At 52.8% G+C, this 9313-nt stretch overlaps 1 pseudogene; it reads left to right on the forward strand.

Moving 5' to 3' along the window:
- Nucleotides 1–1886, forward strand: part of LOC133362948 (putative uncharacterized protein DDB_G0271606) — a 7599-nt pseudogene extending 5713 nt beyond the window's left edge.
- The last annotated feature ends 7427 nt before the right edge of the window (nt 1887–9313 follow it).

A 9313-nucleotide genomic window follows, 5' to 3' on the forward strand; every position in this document is an offset into this window, starting at 1 on the left:
CGGAGCGAGTGAGGAGCGAGTGCGGAGCGAGTGAGGAGCGAGTGTGGAGCGAGTGAGGAGCGAGTGAGGAGCGAGTGCGGAGCGAGTGAGGAGTGAGTGCGGAGCGAGTGTGGAGCGAGTGAGGAGCGAGTGAGGAGCGAGTGTGGAGCGAGTGTGGAGCGAGTGTGGAGCGAGTGTGGAGCGAGTGAGGGGCGAGCGAGGAGCGAGTGGGGAGCGAGTGTGGAGCGAGTGTGGAGCGAGTGTGGAGCGAGTGTGGAGCGAGTGAGGAGCGAGTGTGGAGCGAGTGTGGAGCGAGTGTGGAGTGAGTGTGGAGCGAGTGAAGAGCGAGTGTGGAGCGAGTGCGGAGCGAGTGGGGAGCGAGTGAGGAGCGAGTGTGGAGCGAGTGTGGAGCGAGTGCGGAGCGAGTGTGGAGCGAGTGCGGAGCGAGTGCGGAGCGAGTGAGGAGCGAGTGTGGAGCGAGTGGCGGAGCGAGTGCGGAGCGAGTGGGGAGCGAGTGAGGAGCGAGTGTGGAGCGAGTGCGGAGCGAGTGGGGAGCGAGTGAGGAGCGAGTGTGGAGCGAGTGCGGAGCGAGTGGGGAGCGAGTGGGGAGCGAGTGAGGAGCGAGTGCGGAGCGAGTGCGGAGCGAGTGGGGAGCGAGTGAGGAGCGAGTGTGGAGCGAGTGCGGAGCGAGTGGGGAGCGAGTGCGGAGCGAGTGGGGAGCGAGTGGGGAGCGAGTGAGGAGCGAGTGTGGAGCGAGTGCGGAGCGAGTGGGGAGCGAGTGGGGAGCGAGTGGGGAGCGAGTGAGGAGCGAGTGCGGAGCGAGTGCGGAGCGAGTGGGGAGCGAGTGAGGAGCGAGTGTGGAGCGAGTGTGGAGCGAGTGTGGAGCGAGTGGGGAGCGAGTGAGGAGCGAGTGTGGAGCGAGTGCGGAGCGAGTGGGGAGCGAGTGGGGAGCGAGTGGGGAGCGAGTGAGGAGCGAGTGCGGAGCGAGTGCGGAGCGAGTGGGGAGCGAGTGAGGAGCGAGTGTGGAGCGAGTGTGGAGCGAGTGTGGAGCGAGTGAGGAGCGAGTGCGGAGCGAGTGTGGAGCGAGTGTGGAGCGAGTGTGGAGCGAGTGTGGAGCGAGTGTGGAGCGAGTGCGGAGCGAGTGCGGAGCGAGTGTGGAGCGAGTGTGGAGCGAGTGCGGAGCGAGTGAGGAGCGAGTGGGGAGTGAGTGCGGAGCGAGTGCGGAGCGAGTGCGGAGCGAGTGCGGAGCGAGTGTGGAGCGAGTGTGGAGCGAGTGCGGAGCGACGTGGGGAGCGAGTGGGAGCGAGTGCGGAGCGAGGTGCGGAGCGAGTGCGGAGCGAGTGTGGAGCGAGTGCGGAGCGAGTGAGGAGCGAGTGGGGAGCGAGTGCGGAGCGAGTGCGGAGCGAGTGCGGAGCGAGTGCGGAGCGAGTGTGGAGCGAGTGTGGAGCGAGTGAGGAGCGAGTGAGGAGCGAGTGTGGAGCGAGTGTGGAGCGAGTGTGGAGCGAGTGTGGAGCGAGTGAGGGGCGAGTGGGGAGTGAGTGTGGAGCGAGTGAGGAGCGAGTGAGGGGCGAGTGCGGCACACCCGCCCACCTGCGCGTGGAACTGGCGCCGTCACGGGGAGACATCCACAGCACCGGCTTCTCTCCGAGGCCCTGCCACCCCCGCCCTTGTCCTTGCCGTGGCCCTTGTCCTTGCCGTTGCCGCTTCTCGTGGCCCTGGTGCGAGTCTGGCGCTGGGGCCGCTGGGGCCGCTGGGGCCTCCCGGAACGGCGCCTGGCAGGGAGGCAAGGCCGGCGTGCACACACACGCACCGTCAAGCCGGAGCGGTGGCAGCAGCGGCAGCAACGACATCGGCAGCAGCAGCAGCAACAACATCAGCAACAGCATCATCAGCAGCAACATCAGCAACAGCATCATCAGCAGCGGCATCAGCAGCAACATCAGCAGCGGCATCAGCAGCAGCGGCATCATCAGCAGCAGCATCATCAGCAGCAGCATCATCAGCGACATCATCATCAGCATCATCAGCATCATCAGCATCATCAGCAGCTGCATCAGCATCATCAGCATCATCAGCATCATCAGCAGCTGCATCAGCATCATCAGCATCATCAGCATCATCAGCATCAGCAACATCAGCAACATCAGCATCAGCAGCGGCACTTTCAGGCGCACATCTGCGGCCGTCTGTAACGCTCGTCCCACTGGAGCCACGCTGCACGTTTACATCGTCGTCGTCGTCGTCAATTAGATTGACAAACTCGTTTCTTTAGAACTGATGCTGCTTAGCACACACACAGTCACTCACTCACCTACACACACACAGTCACTCACATAGTCACTCACTCACCTACACACACACAGTCACTCACATAGTCACTCACTCACCTACACACACACAGTCACTCACATAGTCACTCACTCACCTACACACACACAGTCACTCACTCACCTACACACACACAGTCACTCACATAGTCACTCACTCACCTACACACACACAGTCACTCACCCACCTACACCACACACCAGTCACTCCACAGGTACACTGCACTCCTCAACCTACACACACCAGTCACTCACATAGTCACTCACTCACCTACACACACCACAGTCACTCACACATAGTCACTCACTCACCTACACACACACAGGTCACTCACATAGTCACTCACTCACCTACACACACACAGTCACTCACTCACCTACACACACACAGTCACTCACTAGTCACTCACTCACACAGTCACTCACTCACTACACACACACAGTCACTCACTAGTCACTCCATCTCACCTACACACACACAGTCATAACATAGTAACTCACTCACCTCCACACCACACAGTCACTCAAATAGTCACTCACTCACTACAACACACACAGTCACTCACTCACCTACACACACACAGTTCACTTCACATAGTCACTCCCCCCCACTCTACCTACACCACACAGTCACTCACCCACCGACAACACACAGCACCACAGTTCACTCACCTCACCTACATCACACACAGTCACTCACCTAGTCACTCACTCACCTACACACACACAGTCACTAACATAGTCACTCACCCACCTAACACACACAGTCACTCAATAGTCACTCACCTCACCTCCACACACATTCACTCACCATAGTCACTCCCCCACACTCCCCCACCCCCACCACCATACGTCCCCCTCACTCAATAGTCACCCCTGCACCAGCACACCCTAACACACACACAGTCACTCACAGCATCACTACCACGCACCTAACACACAACATACACAGTCATCTCACATAGTCACTCACCCACCTAACACACACGGCCACTCACATAGTCACTTCACTCAAACCTACACACACCCAGCCACTCACATAGTCACTCACCCACCTACACACACACAGTCACTCACATAGTCACTCACTCACCTACACACACACAGTCACTCACATAGTCACTCACTCACCTACACACACAGCCACTCACATAGTCACTCACCCACCTACACACACAGTCACTCACATAGTCACTCACTCACCTACACACACACAGCCACTCACATAGTCACTTACTCACCTACACACACACAGTCACTCACATAGTCACTCACTCACCTACACACACATAGTCACTCACATAGTCACTCACCCACAGCCACTCACATAGTCACTCACTCACCTACACACACACAGTCACTCACATAGTCACTCACCCACCTACACACACAGCCACTCACATAGTCACTCACTCACCTACACACACAGTCACTCACATAGTCACTCACACACACACATAGTCACTCACATAGTCACTCACTCACCTACACACACACAGTCACTCACAGTCACTCACTCACCTACACACACAGCCACTCACATAGTCACTCACCCACCTACACACACACAGTCACTCACATAGTCACTCACTCACCTACACACACACAGCCACTCACATAGTCACTTACTCACCTACACACACAGTCACTCACAAAGTCACTCACTCACCTACACACATAGTCAATCACATAGCCACTCACCCACAGCCACTCACATAGTCACTCATCACCTACACACACACAGTCACTCACATAGTCATCACCACCTACACACACCACTCATATAGTCACTCACTCACTACACACACAGTCCTCACATAGTCACTCACCCACCTACACACAAACGTCACTCACATAGTCACTCACCCACCTACACACACACAGTCACTCACATAGTCACCACCCACTACACACACACAGTCACTCATATAGTCACTCACTCAACTACACCACAGTCACTCACATAGTCACTCACTCACCTACACACACACAGTCACTCACATAGTCACTCACCCACCTACACACACACAGTCACTCACATAGTCACTCACCCACCTACACACACAGTCACTCACACAGTCACTCACTCACCTACACACACACAGTCACTCACATAGTCACTCACCCACCTACACACACACAGCCACTCACATAGTCACTCACTCACCTACACACACACAGTCACTCACATAGTCACTCACCTACACACACACAGTCACTCACATAGTCACTCACTCACCTACACACTCACAGTCACTCACATAGTCACTCACCCACCTACACACACACAGTCACTCACATAGTCACTCACCACCTACACACACACAGCCACTCACATAGTCACTCACTCACCTACACACACACAGTCACTCACATAGTCACTCACCCACCTACACACACACAGTCACTCACATAGTCACTCACTCACCTACACACACACAGACGCACACACAGTCACTCACCCACCTACACACACACACGGTCACTCACATAGTCACTCACTCACCTACACACACACAGTCACTCACATAGTCACTCACCCACCTACACACACACAGCCACTCACATAGTCACTCACATAGTCACTCACATAGTCACTCACATAGTCACTCACCCACCTACACACTCACAGTCACTCACATAGTCACTCACTCACCTACACACACACAGTCACTCACATAGTCACTCACTCACCTACACACACACAGCCACTCACATAGTCACTCACCTACACACAGTCACTCACATAGTCACTCACTCATCTACACACCACGTCCACTCACATAGTCACTCACTCACCTACACACACACAGCCACTCACATAGTCACTCACTCACCTACACACACACAGTCACTCACATAGTCACTCATATAGTCACTCACATAGTCACTCACCCACCTACACACACACAGCCACTCACATAGTCACTCACCCACCTACACACACACAGCCACTCACATAGTCACTCACCCACCTACACACACACAGTCACTCACATAGTCACTCACCCACCTACACACACACAGTCACTCACATAGTCACTCACCCACCTACACACACACAGCCACTCACATAGTCACTCACCCACCTACACACTCACAGTCATTCACATAGTCACTCACCCACCTACACACACAGTCACTCACATAGTCACTCACCCACCTACACACACAGCCACTCACATAGTCACTCACCCACCTACACACACACAGTCACTCACATAGTCACTCACTCACCTACACACACACAGTCACTCACATAGTCACTCACACAGTCACTCACTCACCTACACACACACAGTCACTCACATAGTCACTCACCTACACACACACAGCCACTCACATAGTCACTCACTCACCTACACACACAGTCACTCACACAGTCACTCACTCACCTACACACACAGCCACTCACATAGTCACTCACAACGTCACTCACCTACACACACACAGCCACTCACATAGTCACTCACTCACCTACACACACAGTCACTCATACAGTCACTCACTCACCTACACACACACAGCCACTCACATAGTCACTCACGTAGTCACTCACATAGTCACTCACTCACCTACACACACACAGCCACTCACATAGTCACTCACCCACCTACACACACACGGTCACTCACATAGTCACTCACTCACCTACACACACACAGCCACTCACATAGTCACTCACCCACCTACACACACACAGTCACTCACATAGTCACTCACTCACCTACACACACAGTCACTTACATAGTCACTCACTCACCTACACACACACAGTCACTCACATAGTCACTCACTCACCTACACACACACAGTCACTCACATAGTCACTCACCCACCTACACACACACAGTCACTCACATAGTCACTCACTCACCTACAACACACAGTCACTCCCCACCTACACACACACAGTCACTCACATAGTCACTCACTCACCTACACACACACAGTCACTCACATAGTCACTCACCCACCTACACACACACAGCCACTCACATAGTCACTCACATAGTCACTCACATAGTCACTCACATAGTCACTCACCCACCTACACACTCACAGTCACTCACATAGTCACTCACTCACCTACACACACACAGTCACTCACATAGTCACTCACTCACCTACACACACACAGCCACTCACATAGTCACTCACCTACACACAGTCACTCACATAGTCACTCACTCATCTACACACACAGTCACTCACATAGTCACTCACTCACCTATACACACACAGCCACTCACATAGTCACTCACTCACCTACACACACACAGTCACTCACATAGTCACTCATATAGTCACTCACATAGTCACTCACCCACCTACACACACAGCCACTCACATAGTCACTCACCCACCTACACACACACAGTCACTCACATAGTCACTCACCCACCTACACACACACAGCCACTCACATAGTCACTCACCCACCTACACACACACAGCCACTCACATAGTCACTCACCCACTACACAACACAGTCACCCATAGTCACTCACCAACTACACACCACAGTCACTCACATAGTCACTCACCCACCTACACACACACAGCCACTCACATAGTCACTCCCACCTACACACTCACAGTCATTCACATAGTCACTCAACCAACCTACACACACAGTCACTCACATAGTCACTCACCACCTACACACACACAGCCACTCACATAGTCACTCACCCACCTACACACACACAGTCACTCACATAGTCACTCACTCACCTACACACACACAGTCACTCACATAGTCACTCACACAGTCACTCACTCACCTACACACACACAGTCACTCACATAGTCACTCACCCATACACACACAGCCACTCACATAGTCACTCACTCACCTACACACACAGTCACTCACACAGTCACTCACTCACCTACACACACACAGCCACTCACATAGTCACTCACACAGTCACTCACTCACCTACACACACACAGCCACTCACATAGTCACTCACTCACCTACACACACAGTCACTCATACAGTCACTCACTCACCTACACACACACAGCCACTCACATAGTCACTCACGTAGTCACTCACATAGTCACTCACTCACCTACACACACACAGCCACTCACATAGTCACTCACCCACCTACACACACACGGTCACTCACATAGTCACTCACTCACCTACACACACACAGCCACTCACATAGTCACTCACCCACCTACACACACACAGTCACTCACATAGTCACTCACTCCATACACACACAGTCACTTACATAGTCACTCACTCACCTACACACACACAGTCACTCACATAGTCACTCACTCACCTATACACACATAGTCACTCACATAGTCACTCACTCACCTACACACACACAGTCACTCACATAGTCACTCACCCACCTACACACAGTCACTTACATAGTCACTCACTCACCTACACACACACAGTCACTCACATAGTCACTCACTCACCTACACACACACAGTCACTCACATAGTCACTCACTACACACACAATCACTCACATAGTCACTCACTCACCTACACACACACAGTCACTCACATAGTCACTCACTCACCTACACACACACAGTCACTCACATAGTCACTCACCCACCCTACACACACACAGCCACTCACATAGTCACTCACCCACCTACACAACACAGTCACTCACATAGTCACTCACTCACCTACACACACAGTCACTCACATAGTCACTCACTCACCTACACACACAGTCACTCACATAGTCACTCACCCACCTACACACTCACCCACCCTCTGATTAGCATGGTTGGCTACGTACACACACAGCCACTCACATAGTCACTCACTCACCTACACACACACAGTCACTCACATAGTCACTCACTCACCTACACACACACAGTCACTCACATAGTCACTCACCCACCCACACACACAGCCACTCACATAGTCACTCACTCACCTACACACACAGTCACTCACATAGTCACTCACCCACCTACACACACAGCCACTCACATAGTCACTCACCCACCTACACACACACAGTCACTCACATAGTCACTCACTCACCTACACACACACAGTCACTCACATAGTCACTCACCCACCTACACACACAGCCACTCACATAGTCACTCACTCACCTACACACACAGTCACTCACATAGTCACTCACCCACCTACACACACAGCCACTCACATAGCATAACCCACCTACACACACACAGTCACTCACATAGTCACTCACTCACCTACACACACACAGCCACTCAAAGTCACTCAACACTACACACACAACAGCCACTCACATAGTCACTCACTCACCTACACACACACAGTCAATCACTAGTCACTCACCCACCTACAACACAGTCACTCACATAGCACTCACCCCCATACACACACAGTCATCACATAGTCACTCACTCACCACACAACACAGCCACTCACATAGTCACTCACTCACCTACACACACAGTCACTCATACAGTCACTCACTCACCTACACACAAACACAGCCACTCACATAGTCATCACGTAGTCACTCACATAGTCCTCACTAACTACACACACAGCCACTCACATAGTCACTCACTACCTACACACACACAGCCACTCACATAGTCATCACCACCTACACACACAGTCACTCACATAGTCACTCACTCACCTACACACCAGTCACTTACATAGTCACTCACTCACCTACACACACAGTCACTCACATAGTCACTCACTCACCACACACACATAGTCACTCACATAGTCACTCACTCACCTACACACACAGTCACTCACATAGTCAACTCACCACCTACACACAGTCACTTACATAGTCACTATCACCTACACACACAGTCACTCCATAGTCACTCACTACCACACACACAGTCACTCACATAGTCACTCACCTACACAACACAATCACTCACATAGTCACTCACTCACTACACACACAAGTCACTCACATAGTCCACTCATCACTACCACAAACAGTCACTCACATAGTCACTCACCCACCTACACAACAC

This window comes from Lethenteron reissneri, unplaced genomic scaffold (genome assembly GCF_015708825.2).
Source record: "Lethenteron reissneri isolate LAM-NWPU_2019-01 unplaced genomic scaffold, ASM1570882v1 scaffold_1638, whole genome shotgun sequence".
In the NCBI taxonomy this organism is placed as follows: domain Eukaryota; kingdom Metazoa; phylum Chordata; class Hyperoartia; order Petromyzontiformes; family Petromyzontidae; genus Lethenteron; species Lethenteron reissneri.